Source organism: Bos indicus, chromosome X, assembly GCF_029378745.1.
Source record: "Bos indicus isolate NIAB-ARS_2022 breed Sahiwal x Tharparkar chromosome X, NIAB-ARS_B.indTharparkar_mat_pri_1.0, whole genome shotgun sequence".
Taxonomy (NCBI): domain Eukaryota; kingdom Metazoa; phylum Chordata; class Mammalia; order Artiodactyla; family Bovidae; genus Bos; species Bos indicus.
In genome coordinates this window covers 105164622-105180574 of record NC_091789.1, presented here as the reverse complement: position 1 = coordinate 105180574, position 15953 = coordinate 105164622, and the positions used below count along the sequence as shown (strand labels likewise).

General features: G+C 37.8%; 1 pseudogene; it reads right to left on the bottom strand.

Annotated features, from left to right (window-relative positions):
* Nucleotides 1-9166: 9166 nt before the first annotated feature.
* LOC139180953 (germ cell-less protein-like 2) lies at nt 9167-10790 on the bottom strand (annotated as a pseudogene).
* Between the last annotated feature and the right edge of the window lie 5163 nt (nt 10791-15953).

Here is a 15953-nt window from a genome sequence, read left to right as displayed (position 1 = left end):
ATGTGCAACTAACGTAACACTGTAAATCAACTAAAAGTTTTAAAAAATAATATAAAATGTAAAAGGCTTCCATGATGGTTCGCTGGTAAAGAATCCACCTGCCAATTCAGGAGATGCAGATTCAAATCCTGGAATTGGAAGATCTCCTGGAGAAGGAAATGGCAACATACTCCAGTATTCTTACCTAGGAAATCCCATGGATGGAGGAGCCTGGCAGGCTACAGGCTACCCTCCACGGGGTCACAAAAGAGTCGAAAACCACTTGGTGACTAAACAACAACATACAATGTAAATTTTTTAAAAAAGAGTCGAAAACCACTTGGTGACTAAACAACAACAGCATACAATGTAAAAATTTTAAAAATGAACAAAAGAACTTAGCATATACCTCACCAAAGAAGATACACAGATGGTACAGCAGCATATTAAAAGAATACCCCTTCATGGATCACAGCCTTGTTGTGGCAAAGGGGCTTGTGAAACTCAGTGAAGCTATTGATAGGTAGCATTCTTTAGGCAGGTTGATAGGGAGTCCATGGGCCCAGTCATGTAATTGCCCTGGTCCTGGAATTTATGTCCATTTGGGATTTATGTCCATTCACACATGTCAAAAGCGGGAGCTAGGGAGCTGGTTAATTGATAACATCAGAGCCATATGGGCTGGTTTCTTTGATGTTATCAAGAGATTGGCCTTTGTTACAAGATCTAAGGAAAACAAACTGACCCAATGTTAACCAGCCAATCCTATACAAAAGCTATTAACAAGTCAAAAGGTATATAATGATTTGTCTTAAAAGCCATGGATGGATCTCTTCCTACCCCCTTCTGATCTCTTCCTACCCACTTCTGGCTCCTGTGTCAGAAGCTGTCTCTGTTACTTCTTAACTTTAAATAAAGCTGCTACTCTGTTGTAAAGACCTGAGCAAATGCATTGCTTTGGTCCCGGAGTGAATGCTTTCCTTTGAAGACTATGACTCTGTAGCCAACACGGAACATCATGGAACACTATGTCTTGGGGCCACCCAAGACAGACAGGTCTGAGTTGAGAGTTCTAACAAAATGTGGTCCCCTGGAGGAGGAAATGGCAAACCTTTCCAGTATTTTTACCTCGAGAACCCCATGAGCAGCATGAAAAGGCAAAAAGACATGAAAAAAATAAGATGAACCCCCCAAATTGGAGAGAGTGTCCAATATGCTACTGGGGAAGAGTGGAGAAATAGCTACAGAAAAAATGAAGAGACTGGGTTAAAGCATAAACAGTGCTCAATTGTGGATGTGCCTGGTGGTGAAAATAAATTCTGATGCTGTAAAGAACAACATTGCACAGGAACCTGGAATGTTAGGTCTATGAATCAAGGTAAACTGGACCTGGTCAAGCAGGAGATGGCAAGGGTTAATACCAATATCTTAGGAATAGGTGACCTAAAATGGACAGGAATGGGAGAATTTAATTCAGATGACCATTATATCTACCACTCTGGGTAAGAATTCCTTAGAAGAAATGGAATAGCCCTCACAGTCACAAAAGGGTTTGAAATGCAGTACTTGGGTGTAATCTCAAAAATAACAGAAAGATCTCAGTCTGTTTCCAAGGCAAACCATTCAGCATTACAGTAATCCAAGTCTATGTCCCAACCACTAAAGCCAAAGAAGCTGAAGTTGAATGGTTCTATGAAGACCATCAGGAACTAATACCAAAAAAGATGGTCTTTTCATCATAGGGGATTGGAATGCAAAAGTAGGAAGTCAAGAATTACCTCGAGTAACAGGTGACTTTGGCCTTGCAGTACAAAATGAAGTAGGGCAAACGTTAACAGAGTTTTGCCAAGAGCACACACTGGTCATAGCCAGCACCCTCTTCCAACAGTATGACTCTACACATGGATTTCAATACTGAAATCAGATTAATTATATTCTTTGCAGTTGAAGATGGAGAGGCTCTATATAAACAATAAAAATAGACCTGGAGTTGTCTGTGAATGAGATCATGTGCTCATTATTGAAAATTCAGGCTTAAATTGAAGAGAGTAGGGAAAACCACTAGACAATTCAGGTATGACCTCCATAAAATCCCTTATGATTATACAGTGGAGGTAAGGAAAATATCCAAGGGATTAGTTATGGTAGACAGAGTGCCTGAAGAACTATAGACAGAGGTTTGTAACACTGTATAGGAGGTGGTGACCAAAACCATCCCAAAGAAAAAGAAATGCAAGAAGGCAAAGTGGCTTTCTGAGGAGGCCTTACGAATAGCTGAATAAAGAAGAGAAATGAAAGGGCAAGGGAGAAAGGGAAAGATTTCCAGAGAAGAGCAAGGAGAGATTAAAAAAAAAAAAAAAAAAAAACAACAACCTTAAGTGAACAATGCAAAAATATGGAGGACAGCAATAGAATGGGAAAGACTAGAGATGTCTTCAAGATAATTGGAAATATCAAGAGAACATTTCATGCAAGGATGGGCACAGTAAAGAACAGAAACTATAAGGACTTAACAGAAACAGAAGAAATTAAGAAGAGGTGGCAAGAATACACAGAAGAATTATACAAAAAAGGTCTTAATGACCCAGATAACCACGATGGTGTGATCACTCAGAGTCAGACATCCTGGAGTGTGAAGTCAAGTGGGCCTTAGGAAGCATTACTATGAACAAAGCTAGTGGAGGTGATGGGATTCCAGGTGACATATTTCAAATCCTAAAAGATGATGCTGTTAAAGTGCTGCACTCAATATGCCAGCAAATTTGTAAAACTCAGCTGTGGCCTCAGGACTGGAAAGGGTCAATTTCCATTCCAATCCCAAGGCCAAAGAAGGGCAGTGCCAAAGAACGTTCAGAGTATTGTACAATTGCATTAATTTCACATGCTAGCAAAGTAGTGCTCAAAATCCTTCAAATTAAGCTTCAGCAGAACATGAACTTCCAGATGTAGAAGCTGAGTTTTGGAGAGGCAGAGGAGCCAGAGATCAAACTGCCGACACTCATTGGATCATAGAGAAAGCAAGGAATTTTCAGAAAAACATCCAGCTCTTTCTTCTTCACTGACTGTGCTAAAGTTTTGACTGTGTGGATTACAACAAAATATGGAAAATTTCTACAGAGATGGGGTTACCAGACCCACCTTACCTGTCTCCTGAGAACCTTATATGCAGGTCAAGATGCACAAGTAGAATCAGACATGGAACAATCGACTGGTTCAAAATTGGGAAGGATGTATGTCACCCTGCTTGTTTAACATATGCAGAGTACATCATGCTAAATGCTGGGCTGGATGAATCACAGGCTGGAATCAAGATTGCCTGGAGAATTATCAACAACCTCAGATATGCTGATGACACCACTCTAATGGCAGAAAGAGAAGAGGAACTTGAAATAAATTTTTCAAGTGTATATTACACTGTTGCTAACAATAAAAACAATGAATAACAGTGTTCACTAAAACTCTGAAATATTCATCTTACAGCTATGTGTGCCTTTTGACAATTTCCGAATTTCTTCTACACTACTGAACTTGGCAATCACCACTCTATATTTCTGTGTTCAGCTTTTTATAATCCATGTGTAAATGAAGTTATTCATTATTTATCTGTCTCTGTATGAATTATTCCATTTATAATGCCTTAAATCTCAATCCACATTGTCACAAATGGAAGGTTGCTTTTTATGGGTGTATAATATTATTCATACATAATGTTCTTTGTCCATTTTATCAGTGATGGACACATTTCTATTTTGAATAATGCTGCTGTAACTGTGGGAGTGCACTCTTTGATATCCTGTTTTATTTACCTTTGGATATACACCTAGAAGTGAGCTTGCTGGATAATACTGTAGTTTTATTTTTAATATTTTTGAGAAACCTCCATACTGTTTTCCACAGTGGCTTTACCAATTTACTACTACAAACAGTGCACGAGGATTCTGTTTTCTCCACCTACTTGCTAACATGTATCTTTTGCCTTTTTGATAACAACATTTCAAAGTGGTGTGAAGTAATATCTCATTGTGATTTTAATTTGAATTTCCCTACTGATTAATAATGATGAGCATCTTTTCATGCACCCAGGGGACATTTATATGTATTTTTTGGAAAGGCCCTCTGCCTATTTTTAAAAATGAATTGAAAATAATGTAATCCAAAAATTTTATATACTATGTGTCACATTTATAAAAACATCTAAGAAATTACAAAATAATAGAAATAAACAGATTTGAGGTTCCAGTGGTAGAAAGGATGGTTGTGGAGGAAGCAAGGAAGTGATGTGACTCTAAAAGGGCAACAGGAATGTTCCTTGTAATGATGGAAATGTGTATCTAGACTGTATCAATGTTAAAATCCTAATTGTGATATTGTATTCCAGTTTTGCAAGATATTACCACTGACACTGGACAAAGAGTGAATTGGGACTCTGTATCAGTTCTTACAACTGCAGGTGAAACTAATTATATCAAAAAATTTAAGTTTAATTTTAAAATTTTACATAGTGTGTAAGTACATTTATATAACATTCTTAATGGTAAATTGTAAAAGTGGATACTACAGGATAGACATTGATGTAGGGAAGTGAGTGTGACTATACAAAAGATAACAAGAACAAATTCCTTTGTAGTGACTGGCCAGTTCTGTATCTTTTTAAAATCAATTTTTATTGGAATATAGTTGCTTTACAATGTTGTGTTCATTTCTACTGTACAGCAAAGTGAATCAGCTATGTGCACACACACACACACACACACACACACACATCCTCTTTCCTTGGACTGAGATTGACACATATACACTACTGATACTATGTAAAAAAATAGATAAATTAATGAGAATCTATGGTATAGTAGAGAGATCTTTACTCAGTGCCCTGTGGTGACCGAAATGGGAAGGAAATCTGCCTTTTTAATCAGATTTTTTTTGTTATTGTCTTGGATAATTGCTTATATATTTAGGATATTAACCCCTTATAGGATACATGAATAGCAAATAATATCTTCCACTCTGTAGATGCCTTTTCATACTGTTGATTATACCTTTTTCTGTGCAGAAAAATGTTGTTATGATGTGGTCTCAGAAACTTTATTTTGGTTTTTGTTGCTTTCGCTTTTCATGTCATATGCCAAATATTGTTGCCAGACTGATGTCAAGGAGCTTTGTTGGTATGTTTTCTTCTATCAGTTTTATGGTTTCAGGTATTACATTTAAATATTTAATTAAATATGAGTTTACTCTTTGTGAGTAGTATAAGACAGAAGCCCAATTTCCATTTTTGCATGTGGTTGCCCAGTTACTCCAACATTATTTATTTTATTTTTTAAATATAAATTTACTTATTTTAATTGGAGGTTAATTACTTTACAATACTGTATTGGTTCAGACTATTCTTTCCCCATTGAGTTTTCTTGTCCCCCTTGTGAAATATTAGTGACTATTAGTTGACTCATAGGCTCATTTCTGGACTCTCAATGTATCCCCTTGGTCTATGTATTAATTTGGGGGGCAGGATCATACTATTTTGAATACTATAGTAACATGTAGCTTAAAATCAGAAAGTGCAATCCCTTAAGCTTTGTTACTTTTTCTCACAATGGCTTTGGCTCTTCAGGGTCTTTTGTGGTTCCATACAAATTTTTAGATATTTCATCTATTTCTCTAATACATAATATTGGACTTTTGATAAGGATTACTTTGACTATATAGAAAACTTTGAGTAGTATGAAAATTTTAATAATACTAATTCTTTTGATCTGTGAACTTAAGATATCTTTACGTCTTCTTCAGTTTGTTTCATCTATGCCTTATACTTTTCATTATAGAGTTCTTTCACCTGTTTTGTTAAATGTATTCCAATTTATAGCTTTTAATGGTATTATAAATGAAGTTGATTGTTTTTTCAGATAGTGTTTTAGCTGGTTTATGAATGTTCATTTTGTTTCTTGCAACTGTACTAACTACAAGGTTAGTTCTAACATTTGTTGATGGAAGCTTTAGTATTTTCTGTATAAAAGATCACATCACCTGAAACGCAATTTTATTGCTTCCCTTGTAATTTTGATACCTTTTATTATTTTTCTTGCTTAATTCCTTTGGCTAGTACTTCCAGTACAATGTTGAATAAGAGCAACGAGTGTGGGCACCATAGCCCACATAGCCCATTCAAGATATTTTCTCCTGTTTTACTTTTTCTTTGACTCATTGATTGTTTTGGAGTATGTTCATTACTTTCCAATTATTTGTGAATTTTTAGTTTTTCTTCAGTTACTGGTTTTTAGAGCAATACCATTGTAGTTGGAAAAGATACTTGGTATAATTACAATCTTTAAATTTGCAAAAATTTATTTTGTTACTAACATGCAATCCATCTTGTAGTGTGTTACATGTGCACTTGAGAAGAATGTGTATTTTGATGCTGTTGGATGGAATGTTCTATATATGTCTGTTAGATCCATTTATTGTAAAGTATAGTTCAAGTTCAATGCTTCTTTTTATTGATTTTGTGTCTGGATAATCCATGCATTGTTAAAAGTATGATGTTGAAGACCCCTACATTTATTGTATTATTTTTTCTTCCCTTCAGATATGTTAGTATTTATTTAAGTGTTCAGATATTGGATTATATGTATTTACAATATCCTCTTGATTAACTGACTACTTTATTTTACATGATGACCTTTTCAGCCTCTTGTTACTGTGTTGGGCATAAAGTTTATTTTTTCCACAAAGAGTGTAGCTACCTCTGCTCTTCTGGTTTCCATTTACATGGAATATCTTTTTCATCCCTTGACACTGAGCTTATGAGTATCCTGAAGGATGAAGTGACTCTCTTGTAGACACCATGTATTTGGATTATTAAAAAGTATACTCAGTCATTCTATGCCTTTTGATGGGAAAATTGGGTTAATTTATATTTAACATAGTTATAGTTGCTGCTAAGTCACTTCAGTCGTGTCTGACTCTGTGCAACCCCATAGACGGCAGCCCACCAGGCTCCCCCGTCCCTGGGATTCTCCAGGAAAGAACACTGGAGTGGGTTGCCATTTCCTTCTCCAATGCAAGAAAGTGAAAAGTGATATTCCGACTCAGGGATCGACCCAGCTCTCCCGGATTGCAGGCAGATGCTTTACCGTCTGAACTGAAGGGTTTAGAGGCCGTCAAATGGACATGAGTTATAAAGGCAATTTTGATTGTTTTACATAGAAATGACCTCTAATGGAAGAGAACACAAATGGGAACTATTTGAGATACACTTCTGTGTAAAATGTAGTTTGCACATAATTCAGCATTTTAAATGAGCACTCTGCCAACCGAGACCAATATCAATCATCTCTTGAGGTTTTCTACTATGTACCAACATCAAATCTACATAGGAACAAATGTTACTCCTGCTTTTCTCTTCTATATCAAATGTCCTGAAGCCTTTGTGTCTCTCTGGAGCGAGGCCGAGTTTCCGAAGGCACATTCCAGTATAAACATCAGGATTTTATAGAGAAGACCCGGTCAGTCACAATGTACAACAGCTCAGGGCCAATGGCCGGAGTAGAGGAATTCGCCTCCTCCTCATAAGGTGGGTAAACGCCTAAACAACTTCTGGGATGAAGTACTTGAGGTAATTATCCCGATGAGGTCCAGCATTATGAATCACATCACCAATAAACAAATCTTTGGCTTTGTTCCTGGATAAGCTATTCAAGTAATTCAGGAGATGATGGGTGTTCACAAAAACATCATCATCGCCCTTGAACCCACCTGAGAAAGAGTAAGGCCTGGTAAACAAAAGTTAAAAAAGAGCTGTAGAAAGCACATTAAAGAAAATTACTCTCAATTGCATGCTTGGTACTCAAGAAGAGATATAATCAATATGTGTGTTCATAGAAAAAGGCAGTTATATTAAAAGCAATATAAAAACATTTGCATAAATATTCAAATATTAAATAAATATTATATATTCAAATATTAACATTTGACATTCAAGTATTAAATGAATATTTGAATGTTGCACTAGTCAGCTGGACAGACTGACTGGGCCTTCTCTTTCCTAGCTCAGGAATTGTTTAGAAGACATATTTATAATGAAATAATTTTTATGCTATTGGCTTCTATTTTGAAATAAATGTTACATTAAATACCCTGGCCTAAAATGGGTAATCTTGCCTTCTCCAGGGCATCTTCCAACCCAGGGATCGAACCCAGGTATCCTGCATTGCAGACAGATTCTTTACCAACTGAGCTATCAGGGAAGCCCGAATATCCTGCAAAGAATGAGTTCTGGCAAAAAAGAGAAGTATGTCCAATATAAAAACAAACAGAAAGAATGAAGAAGATACTTTGAGATTACTGATATCTACATATTCATAGGAATAAATGATGTTTGTGGAAATCCATTTTAGTCTATAGTGCCTAGTTAGCCATTTCAAAAATTATTTCCCTTTGGTCTTTACAAACTTATAAATATATATGGGCATATACGTATATATACATATATAATGTTATTTGTATGTATTTAACATAATACATAAAATTATATGAACTTCTTCTTCTTCTTCTAAGTCGCTTCAGTCGTGTCCGACTATGCGCGACCCCATAGACGGCAGCCCACCAGGCTCCCCGTCCCTGGGATTCTCCAGGCAAGAAAAATGGAGTGGGTTGCCATTTCCTTCTCCAGTACATGAAAGTGAAAAGTGACTAGTACTACATTTTTATATATTATGTAATTAATATATATAATGATATATAGTATGTATTATTATATTAACATATGATACATGTATAGTATGTCACATTGTATAACCTGACATTGTCTGATAATTTGTAACTCTATATTACAGAAACCAAAAAAGAATCTCTAATCTCAGGTTTTACTTCATGATTTATTTTCTCCTATAATACAGTGCTTCAAATAAAGCCACATTTGCACAATCATTTCCGCAAGGAAGAGAATTCTTTATTCTGTCTCAATATTGGTTAGAGTAAAATTTATGCAGCAAGTTAATTTCTTTTTGGTTCTTGGACATACAATCCATTGTTTCCATTTGGAGCATGCCTGTTGAATAGTAAATGAAAAGCAAAAGATGTCTTTTTGGTTTCATCACTGACTATTTGGTTTCACAGATATTTTCTTGGAATTGAACGTTTTCTTCACAGATACATAGAAATAAAATGAAGAGAGTAATTTATGATAGTTTCTACATTCAAAAGATTATTTTCTTTTGCTATTGTTCATCTTTATTGTGTTTAACAGTAGGCCATTAAATGAAATGAGACACCAGAAATTTTCAAAAGGCTAAGCTAGCCTAATTGACAATATCATCAATTTCCTGGATTTTCTAATGATATAAACAGGAAGTTGCAGAATATATATAAAGGGAAGCTCAAAGCTACGCTATCCAGTTTCATTACCATTTGTTCCTCATCCTTTTCAAAGGTAAGGATTTTATAACCAGTTGTTTTCCTGAAGCTCAGTTTTCCACTAGAACCAAAATATACCAAAGTTAATCTGAATGCAATATTTCTTTGAGGTTGTAAACAGATGGAGCCATCATATGCTGACTGAAAGCATGTCGTTTGAAAATTATAAAATGGCTGGTGAAGACGACATACAAATGAACACCGAAATTGTAACCGGACCACTTCCAGGCATAGGTTCCATCTCTGACAATCCTTTTGCCACATCTCATGCTATATTCTTCAAGTTCGGTTTCAGTGATGTCTCTAGGACCAATTTCCCTGTATTGTTGTGCTCTAAGCAAGGTATACCATTGTCGTTTATAAACACACGATAACCATTCTGAAGGTATTAGAGCATCTTGTTCAATAACTTTTGTGGAGGCCAGGTCACAAATGATATGCTGAAACCTCAAATTTTTAAATACTGGTTGAAATACTATGCCTTGTTTAGTTTCAAGAAAGGAAATGCTACCATCATGTTCCTTGTGCCTGGAAAACCAGTTGTTTGCATTAACTAAAAGCTGTTTCATTGTGCCTTTCCAACCTGGGTTAAGGCGGAGGAACATCCACTGTTTGAGTGTAGTATATATATCGATTTCCTTTTGCATTACGAATAAATTAGAAGAAGAAATGACCAGATTCATAAGATCTGTACTGAGTTCCTTGTAAAGTTCAACGCTTGGATGAGTCATCAGATTGTGGAGAAGCCATTCAAAGCACCCTGTCTTTACAGAATGTAACCCATAGGTCTCTGCTGCCACATAGAAGCTACATACAGTTTTCACATTAATTGTTTCCTTCATGGTCTTATCACACTGCTGAATTAAGTCCTCTACTTGAAGCAGGCACGCGGTTGCCAAAACTCTTGGAACTTGAAGGGGCTTAATTAAGACATATTCATTCCTATACAACGAGCCTAATACAAATTGCAAAGATTCTACATTTATATTCTGGTCATTAATCTCCAGGTCAATAATATCTTTGTGACATTCTTTCCCAGAATCTCTAAACATTGTAGCAAAGTAGTCCGACTGACATAAAAACCTTTTGTGTAAACACCACACTTTCCCCAGAGCACGGATTTTAATGTCACTGGTTTCGCCATTTAAAAATAAAGTTTGGTAAGCATACTCAGATTTGATCTTAACTTTTTTACCCTGTCTTGTCCAGACGACTTGCTGTAGATCCTCCTCCTGGTTGTGACAAATCTCAGACTCTGGGCCTAAGCTGGGACCGGTGCTCTGTTTGCGTTTACGGCTTCCAGACACATAACTGGGGCCTGCCTTTATTTCATCTGGCTGCTGCAGTTCCCCTGTGCCAGATTCCCTGCATTGCAGATTCCGACTGTTCAAGGGCCCCATAGATAAAGGCTCTTAGGGCCCCTAAAGAGACTGCTGCAGAGACTTCTCTGCCACAGCATTGCTGTGGCGTGCCACCTCCGCTTAGGAGGGTAGTTTCACTTGGGCATTTTAGCACAGTCCCAAACGTCACAGTGGAGGCTCTGCATTCTTCATTCTCTGCTCCAGCCCCTCCCTCCCTGTGGCCCCGCCCACTGCCTCCAGTCTTCCATTCAGTCTAGCCTATTGTTCAGGGCCCCTGCCTCCAGGTTTTTCTTGAAAATACTTTCCTATAAGGGAAATGACTGAATCAAAGGCTTTTGGATCACAGTGTTAAAGAGTGTACATATTCACATTTCTACTGCAAAGAGAGAATTCTTTTCTCAGCTGTCAGCAATATTGAATATAATTATCTGCCTTCAACTTTTAGTAATTTAAAAAAGATGAATAGTGGTATATCATTATTTTATTATTCCTCTTTCATTATAGAGAAGGCAAACTTTTATTTGATGTATGTGTGTATATGCATATATATGCACAAAATTATACACATATACAAAATTATATATGTATAATTTTGAAATATCAGTAAAGATAAAGAGATATTTCAAAATTTTCTGATAAGGTACATCTTCATATTCTTTGCTTATTTCTGTATGAAAAGTGTTAGTCACTAAGCTGTGTCTAACTCTTTGAAAGCTTATGGACTGTAGCCTGCCAGGCTCTTCTGTCCATGGGATTCTCAGGGAAGAATACTGGAGTGGGTAGCCATTTCCTTCTCCAGGGGATCTTCCTGAACCAGGGATCGAACCCTGGTTTCCCACATGGCGGGCAGTTTCTTCACTGTCTGAGCCACCAAGGAAGCCCCAAAAGAAAGTGTTAGTTACTTGGTCATGTCCAACACTTTGTGACCCCATGGACTGCAACTTGCCAGAGTCCTCTGTCCATGAAAGTCTCCAGGCAAGAAAACTGGAGTGGGTTGCCATTTCCTTCTCCAGGGAAATTCCTGACACATGGATCAAATCCAGTCTCCTGCACTGCAGGCAGATTCTTTATCCTTTGAGCTACCCGGAAATGTTTATTTCTGTATAGATTTATATATATTTTCTCCTTAGTGATTGTCAAAAGCTTATTAGCTTCTTATAATGTAAGACTACACATATGTATGGTGTGCATGTGTGCCAAGTCACCTTCAGTCATGTCCCACTCTTTATGACCCTATGGACTGTAGCACACCAGGCTCCTCTGTCTATGAGGATTCTCCAAGCAAGAATACTGGAGTGGGTTGCCATGACTTCCTCCAGGGCATCTGTCTGATCCAGGTATCAAACCTGCATCTCTTACCTCTTCTGAATTGGCAGGTGGGTTCTTTACTACTAGTGCCACCTGGGAAGCCCATATATATGCATATATACATATAAAAATTAAAATTGTTAAAAGGTTATATTTTGTTGTTGTTCAGTCACTCAGTCGTGTCCAACATTTTGTGACCCCATAGCCTATAGCACCCCAGGCTTTGCTGTCTTTCATCATCTCCTGGAGCTTGCTCCAACTCATGCCCATTGAATCAGAAATGTCATTCAACCATCACGTCCTCTGCTGTCCCCTTCTCCTCCTGCCTTCACTCTTTCCCAGCATCAGGGTCTTTTCTAATCAGTTGGCTGTTCGCATCAGGTGGCCAAGTATTAGAGCTTCAGTTTCAGCGTCAGTCCTTCCAAGGAATATTCAGGATTGATTTCCTTTAGGATTGACTGATTTGATCTCCTTGCTGTCTGAAGGACTCTCAAGAGTCTTCTCCAACACCACAGTTCAAAAACATCAACTCTTTGGCACTCAGCCTTCTTTATGGTCCAATCCTCACATCCATGCATAACTACAGGAAAAATCATAGCTTTTACTATATAGAACTTTGTCAGCAAAGTAATATCTCTGCTTTTTAATATGCTGTCTAAGTTTGTCATAACTTTCCTTCCAAGGAGCAAGTGTCTTTTAATTTCATGGCTGCAGTCACCATCTGCAGTGATTTTGGAGCCCAAGAAAATAAAGTCTGTCACTGTTTCCATTGTTTCCCTATCTATTTGCCATGAAGTGATGGACTGGATGCCATGATTTTAGTTTTTTTAATACTGAGTTTTAGGCCAGCTTTTTCACTCTCCTCTTTCACCTCCACCAAGAGGCTCTGTAGTTCCTCTTCACTTTCTGCCATAAGGATGGTGTCATCTGCATGTCTGAGGCTATTGATATTTCTCTCAACGATCTTGATTTCAGCTTATGCTTCATGCAGCCCAGAATGTTGCATGATGTACTCTGGATATAAGTTAAATAATCAGGGTGACAATATACAGCCTTGGCATACTCCTTTCCCAATTTGGAACCAGTCCACTGTTCAATATCTGGTTCTAACTCTTGTTTCTTGATCTGCATACAGTTTTCTCAGGAGGTAGGTAATGTACTATGGTCAGGTATTCCCATCTCTTGAAGAATTTTCCACAGTTTGTTGTGATCCGCACAGTCAAAGCCTTAGGAAGCATCAATGAAGTCAATGAAGCAGAAGTAGATTTTTTTTTAATTCTGTCTATTTCTGTGATCCAGTGGATGTTGCCAATTTGACCGCTGGTTTCTCTGCCTTTTCTAAATTCAGCTTGAACATCTGGAAGTTCTCAGTTCACGTACTGTTGAAGCCTGGCTTGGAGAATTTTGAGCATTACTTTGGTAGCGTGTGAGATTGTGCAGTAGTTTGAAAATTCTTTGGCATGCCCCTTCTTTAGGATTGGAATGAAAGCTGATTTTTTTCCAGTCCTATGGTCACTGCTTAATTTTCCATATTTGCTGGCATATTGAATGCAGAACGTTAACAGCATTATCTTTCAGGATTTGAAATAGCTCAGCTGTAATTCCATCACCTCCACTAGCTTTGTTAGCACTGATGCTTCCTATGGCCCCTTGACTTCACACTCCAAGATGTCTGGCTGTAGGTGAGTGATCACACCATCATGGTTATCTGGCTTATTAAGGTCTTTTTGTAATAGTTTCTGTGTATTTCTTGGCACCCTTCTTTATAGTCTTTCTTGCTTCTTTTTATAGTTTCATGCGTTCTGTCCGTTATTGTGCCCATCATTGCATGAAATGGTAAAGCTCCTCCCACTGCCGCCCTTTTCTGGGCTTTATCTCAATTTTGGGTAAGAAACTGTCAAACTGGTTTTCCAAAGTGGCTTTAAACCATTTGATGTTAACCACTCAGCATGTAAGATGGTGGAGTAGAAGGACATTGGTTCATCTTGTCCCTGCAAGAACACCAAAATGGCAACTAGCTTGCTGAATAACCATCAACAAGAGACTGTTGAATCCCCACCGAAGAAAGATACCTGTGATCCAAGGGGCAGAGAGGGATAATCCCCAACTAGACAGTAGGAGGGGGGCACAGCTGCATTAAAAAATTAAATCCTCAACCCTGTAGAGATGCTCAGAGGGCACAAACAAAACCTTTGTGTGCACCAGGACTGAGGGAAAAGAGCAATGACACCATTCAAGAACTGAGCCAAGACCTCATTTAAGTGTTGGAGTGTCTCTGTGGAGGCATGGTTAGCAGTGACCTGCCTTCGGGGACAGGGATTCTGGTTGAGCAGACTTGGGGGATGCACAGCGCGATGGCATAATCCTCTTTGAGGAGGTTATCATTACCCCACTATAGAGCCACCAAGCTGATGAACCCACAAACTGGAGAACAAGTATGCCAAAGAAGTTCTTTTCACTGTTCAAAAGTTCTAGAAGCGCCCACAACAGATTTCCCAACCTGGGAATCCAGCCCAAAAGGACTGAGAACCATTAGGGAAACAGACTTTTGAAGGGGAGCCACAACAAAACCTTGTGCACACCAGGAGAAGGACAGTGACTGGGGGGTGCAAGTGACTGAGCCAGACTTGCCTTTGAGTGTTGAGTCTCCAGTGGAGGTTGTGGGTTGGACAGTTCCTGCAGTGCGGTCAGGGCCCAATGACTACAACAGTCCTGAGCAGCCGTGGCATGCTGGTATAAGTCCTTTTGTAGGAAGTCACCATTAGTGCCATTAACAGTATCATAGTTTGACTCAGTCCAAACTAACAGAGAGGGTACACAGCCTCTCCCATCAGCAGAAAATTGGATTAAAGATTTAATAGCATGGGGGCCCTGCCCACAAGAGCAAGACCAGTTTTACCCTCCCTTCACCCAGGAAGCCTTCCTTAAGTCTTTTATCCTCATCCATCAGAGGGCAACAGAATGAAAACCACAACCACAGAAAACTAAACAAACATCCCATGGATCACAATGGGATCTAACTCAGTGATACTATGAGCCAAGCCATGTAGGGCCTACCCAAGAGGGACAGAGTCATATGAGAGTTCGAATAAATGTGGTCCACTGGAAAGAAGGGAATGTCCACACTACCGCATTCTTGCCTTGAGAACCCCCATGGATATATGAAAAGGCAAAAAAAAAAAAAAAAAAAAAGATTATATAGTTATATATAAATAAAAATTTTATTGGGCTTTTTTTGTTGTAAAGATGATTTTAATTCAATAAGAAGCCAAATTTAGATTTTCCAAATATTGATTTTTGCTTCACTGCTTAGAAAGCCTACCTTATCTGAAATTCATAAGTATTCTTCTATATTTTCTAGCTAAATATTCATGTGTGTTTAACTCTTATGTAACATCTAAATGTTGAAATTTTAATTGCATTTCTAAATTCTCATAATTTGAAGTGACAGAAGCATTTATGCAAAAGAGTAATAAATTATAAACCCCAGATTTTTTACAAACAAAAAATACACATGTATTTTGCAATGCCTAATACTAAAAGTTTATAGACAACTATTCTACCATAGTTGTCTTTGAATATTGATATTAATGGATAGTATCTTTTTTTTTTTTTTAACTAAGAACTAAGGCCCAGGCAGCAGGTACAGTGGGGCCTATAAAGAGTGAGTGGTTGGTTATATGGTGTTCTCCATCCTTCTTAGCTGTAGTTTGTGTGGGTTTTTGCTTTCTCTTAATCCAGCACAAGCTCCTTTTCCTCTTCACAAAGCAGGACAATGCCTCTCAGTTTCCAAGAGTAGGAGTAATATGCAGGGACAAAAACAATGAAACGGCATCTAGGATTGTTTTTACAGAACAATATTTGTTTGCTTCATTCACTGTCAAAACTACAGCA